This window comes from Amblyraja radiata, chromosome 2, assembly GCF_010909765.2.
Source record: "Amblyraja radiata isolate CabotCenter1 chromosome 2, sAmbRad1.1.pri, whole genome shotgun sequence".
In the NCBI taxonomy this organism is placed as follows: domain Eukaryota; kingdom Metazoa; phylum Chordata; class Chondrichthyes; order Rajiformes; family Rajidae; genus Amblyraja; species Amblyraja radiata.
This window is the reverse complement of record NC_045957.1, coordinates 75,539,739-75,545,065: the sequence shown is the minus strand read 5'-3', so window position 1 is coordinate 75,545,065 and position 5,327 is coordinate 75,539,739. Positions and strand designations below refer to the sequence as shown.

The 5,327-nt window shown below is 42.9% G+C and overlaps 1 pseudogene; it reads right to left on the bottom strand.

The window, feature by feature from the left end:
* Positions 1-4,348: 4,348 nt before the first annotated feature.
* Positions 4,349-4,459, bottom strand: LOC116970597 (annotated as a pseudogene).
* Positions 4,460-5,327: the final 868 nt, after the last annotated feature.

The window sequence follows — 5,327 nt, the reverse complement described above, 5'->3', positions numbered from 1 at the left end:
TGGCCCACCTACTGACATGTGGCAGAGAGGCATGCACTGCGGACGATCTCCACAGAGGCACAGATGTGGCACTGGCTGTGGCAAAGCGATGGCAGAACGGCGTCTGACACACAAGCAAACCACCTCTGGCAGTGTGTTCCAGGCTCCCACACTCTCTGTATAAAGAACTTGCCCTGCACATCTTCTTTAAACTTTACCCATCTCACCTTAAAGTTATGCCTTCCAGCCTTTGATATTTCCACCCTGGGAGAAAGGTTCTAACTGTCTACCGGATCTGTGCCTTCCATAGTTTTATATACTTCCATCAGGTCTCCCCTCAACATCCAATGCTTCAGAGTAAACAATCCAAGTTAGTCCAACCTCTTCTTATGGCTTATACCCTCTAATTCAGGCAGTATTTTGTTAAACATCTCAAAAGCCTCCACATCCTTCCTCAAGAGTCAAGAGTGTTTTATTGTCATATGACCCGGATGGGACAATGAAATTCTTACTTGCTGCAGCACAACAGAATATGTGAATATATAATTATAGTACATAATTGGGGAAGAGAAAAAAAAGAAAATGTTCAATAAATAACAAATATAGTGCAATAATAATATAGTCTTTTGCAGTTCAGAGCTCAATGCTTATTCATTGTTGTGTTTAATAGCCTGATGGCCGTAGGGAAGAAGCTGTTCCCGAACCTGGACGTTACAGTTTCCAGGCTCCTGTACCTCTTTCCTGATTGCAATGGTGAAATGAGTGTGTGGCCAGGATGGTGTGGGTCTTTGATGATTTTGGCTGCCTTTTTGAGGCAGCGACTAAGATAGATCCCTTCAATGGTGGGGAGGTCAAAGCCCGTGATGGACTGGGCAGTGGTCACAACTTTTTGTAGTCTTTTTCGCTCCTGGAAGTTCAAGTTGCCGAACCAGGCCACGATGCAACCAGTCAGAAAGCTCTCAGTAGAAGTTTAGGAGAATCCTCTTCGAAATGCCGAATCTCCGTAATCTTCTCAGGAAGTAGAGTCGCTGATGTGCCTTCTTTATAATAGCAGTGGTGTCCTACGCGGTGACCATAACTGCACTAAATACTCAAAGACTCATAGGGGACTAACAATACCTCAGGTAATCAAATGACTTTAACAAAAAGCTCAATAAAAGAATACAAATGAAGCTGGCTATTATGTATAGGAGCTTTATGAAGTCTGTTTATGAGCTAAGACAATTCGCAGCCAAGTGTTCTTGCCAAAACCCAAACAGAAATCAGCGTCCAGGTTATTGGTGAGTAAATGCCATTTAATAGTAAGATTAAACGAGAACTTACCAGTTTGAAGTTTGATCTGTATTTTATGAGGAGTTATGATGAGGGATTACGTGAAGAACCCGTCCAGCACGCATGCGCGACATACTTCAAAGCAGCGGTGTGGAATCACAGAAAAACACAGTAATTGAAATAAATATAGTAAAGAAAAGGAGAGCTTAGATACCAGTTTGATCTCTATTATTGAGGGTGGGAGCAGAGGGCACGCAATCCCTCATCATAACTCCTCATAAAATACAGATCAAACTTCAAACTATTAATCTCTTGTTTAATCTTACTATTTTACTTCTGAGTCACGTGAGTGACTACGTGAAGATTTTAAAGCTCTGTGATTTCAAACCGTGTAACAGTTCATACTTCACTCGCTGCTGAAGTCATTCGAGGGAGGAAGTATGTTATCGTAATCAACCATGAATCTGTTTGTAAAACAATAATGGTGTTATTAACAATAACAAGACCAAAATGCTCCCCCGGGCTTAAATTATATATTTTTTGCAGATTCTAATACTTTTTCTGCAAACGATACAGGTTCTGTCAGCGGCTTGTTATAAAAGTTTGGAACGTATACTCCCTAGACCACCCCGCTGTAGCCAGGATGTGGTCCATAGGCACGTCTATCCTCTTAGTCACTGATGTGGATGCTGCCCTGGTGGAGTAAGATTTATACACGTTAGTATATACTCCAGCAACTCCCAGTACCTGCTTGAGCCACTTGAGATAGTTTGGCTCGTCACCCGACCATAAGGTTTCTTGTGGCTGACCCATAAGGCTTTTTCTCTCCCTCGAGGATTACTTATTGTGTCGATGTAGTTCAATAAGTGGGTCATGACACATAACCGTGGTTCAGGTGGGTATGCCTAGAATTCCATGACTAGACCTGATGTTCCTGGTCTGCTCTGTTTGACCAGCCCCTAATGGTAAATGTAACACGGTCTAGTAAACCATATTGTCCAAACGTAGTAGATGGACGAACTGGACTCTTTGTGCTGAGACAAGGCCATCAGCATGACTGTCTTCAGGGTGGGCTGTTCCAGGGTGAGGGACCTGGCTGGTGACCATCCCCTAAGGTATGTCAGGTCCACACTGACATCCCAGATTTGGGTGTACCTAGGTCTGGGGGATTAGAGTTGAATATGCCTCTCCTGAATTTGATCACCAGCGGGTGGTACCCTATGGCCTGTTATCCTGGTGCCCGAGTTAAGTAGGCTGACAGAGCACATCTGGCTGTGTTGATGGTGCAGTAGCTGAGTCCTTCATTGTGGTGAAGACCTGCCAGGAACTCCAGTACAGGTTTTGTTGTAGTTGAATATGTAGTTCCTGTATTTGAATAGTATCTTCCCACTTCTTGATGTTCGCCAAGTATGTTCCCTAGTGGATATGCGATGGGATGCTATCATCGTGTCGACAGTGCTATTTGACAATCCAGGCCCAGCAGTGGTCTTCCCAATTCTGCAACCCAGGCCCAGTAATGGTCTTTTCAAATCTGCAACCCAGTAGTTTAATTTATCGTGGCATGGGTGGCTTATGCCTGAAACTGGGTGAGTTGATAAGTCTGGGCTATTGGGAAATCATTAGGGCTTTGATGACCATGTCGAGGACCACTGGGAACCATGACTGTGAGTTTGCGTAGTACCCGACTGATGAGGCCGTAGTACCTGACTGATGAGGTAGGAAAAAGGGGGGAGAACATAGAGTTTACATCCCCCCCCCCCCCCAGTTCAGCGGGAATGTATTAATTGCCGCTGCCTCAAAGTTTGGTTTCATGCGACATACATCGGTACGTGATGATTCAATTGAAATACAGGGAAATCGATATCTGGTGTTCCATATTGCTTTGTAATTTCAGCAAATACTTTGGTTTAATATGTCTGTTTACAGTATTTAGCTCACCTGGTAGGTAAGTTTGCTGATGGTCGAATATGTTTGATGACATACGGTTACCAATTGTTAAATAAATTGTCACATGATATCGATTTATTCTGCCCAAATGGTTGGTGTATGCCACCGCTGTGATGTTGTTTAATTTATAAACGAACATGCAAAATGGTGCACTACTGAATAATATGCTTTTACCAATAGAACGTACTCAATATTTCCAAGTAGGTTTTACGCCCAGTGTCTATAGTGATGATGACTCCAGATTAGTCCATTTGCCACCATGTTCTGGGTATGGGTTTAAACATTAGCACCTTAGCTCTAATGGAAAGGTAACGACATTGTGTTCAGACCGTAAAGTCTGAATGACAAAGGATCTAATCTAATCTAATCAAGATAAGTAGCTGGTAATGCTGCTACTAACTCCCAATTACTCTAGCCACTTGTTGAATGGTTGGTTGATTGATACCATTAATTGTTACAGGTTGTGTCATACGCTGACTCTCCTTATGGCAATGTTATAGATGAGTGGATAGAGTTAATTGAATACCAGATAGTCAATAGTTGTGGATGGTGTCAACGTAGATCTATCTGGATTGTATGACAGGCTCAGGCTAAATAAGTTTTAGCAGCTAATGCTGTTGATTAGCTATTCCCATGGATTAGTCTGTCATTAATATCAAGAGACATGCCATGACGATATGTTCCTTAATAGTGTCAGGGCTGGTTTGAATATCTGGGAACATTTTTGGCTCATATTAGCCATTGTCAATAATTTATACTGCCATAGTTACCCCATCCAGGTAAATTGGTATCTCCGAAATTTTATGAATGGGTACTGAATAGTATGCATCTTTTAAGTTGATGTCTACCATAAAGTATCCTAGGAAATCCATGGTTAGCAGGTACAATTTTCCATAAGTGTGTAACCTGGTGAAAATACTCAAGTGGTAAAGTCAATGATGGTGCGACATTCACCATCTTAGGGTTTTTTTGGTACCAAAGGTTCATATTAGGCTTCTTATGACCCCTTGTATATCAATGATGGTGCGACATTCACCATCTTGGGTTTGTTGGTACCAAAGGTTCATATTAGGCTTCTTTATGACCCCTAGTATATCTTCTCCAGTTAGCTAGTCCCTCGTGTTCTTTTTTAGTGGGAGGGTAGACCCCTTTGGGGTGCATGCTGAACTGGTAATATATGGTCCCTAGACAAGGGATGTATCAGATATTAAACTGAGAACAGATACTACACTTGATCTTAGCCAAAAGGCCGAGAAGTGATGGGTTTCTTAATTCAATTTTTATCCTTGAATACTTTTGGTATATAACTACCAAGTGTGATAGTTCTTCATGTTCCCAACCCAAGTGTGATTCCCCCCCCCTGTTAGTACAAACCCTTCACCTTTTATGTGATGGTAGGAACCATACTTATCTGTCTTCACTGTTGTTTAGTGGTGTGTTCATTTCTTCGGTTTCTGGTTCCTTGTCTGTAGGGATGGTGTTGTTGGGGGGTGACGCATTTTCCATGGGGCCCGCTCTGGACCCTGGCCTGAAAGGGCTTGCGGGGGTTGGCATGCGGGCCCTGAGCTTTCACCAGTACTATTAAGTAGACGCCTACTGATGGACGCGTGGAGGTACTGCTGTCTGGTTTTGTGTGGTGTATTTTGGATACTTCGTTCAATTTCTTAGGCTTGGTTTGGTAACTTAGCCAGATAGCAAGATCTGTGGTTGTGAGGTCAGCGTTCTCACAGTCCTGTGAATTTTTTAGGTTGAGGGCAGGTTTTATAACTTCCTTCGAGAAGTTGCGGAGCATACTGTGAACAGTAGGGTCAGGTGTTTTGCCATACTATCCTGCCCCTCTGGAATGAGCATGCAAAAATGATAGCCGACATCAGGGGTATCAAATGCAATTTAAGATATTTGGGTTTTAAAAAGCTATGCTCAATGCTTTGAGTAAATGCAATTTAGGGGAGGCGTGATGAAATCCAATGCCTCATGACTACCTGTCTTGGAGAGGTTTTTTGAAAAGAACAGGTAGTAAGCTGGCCGTCAGTTTGAGGCTGAAAAGCCATCTCGCTAGTGGTGGAGCCACATAGCGGCCACACACAGCAGCTCTTCCTGATCCTGTACATCAAGCATACTCCCGATGT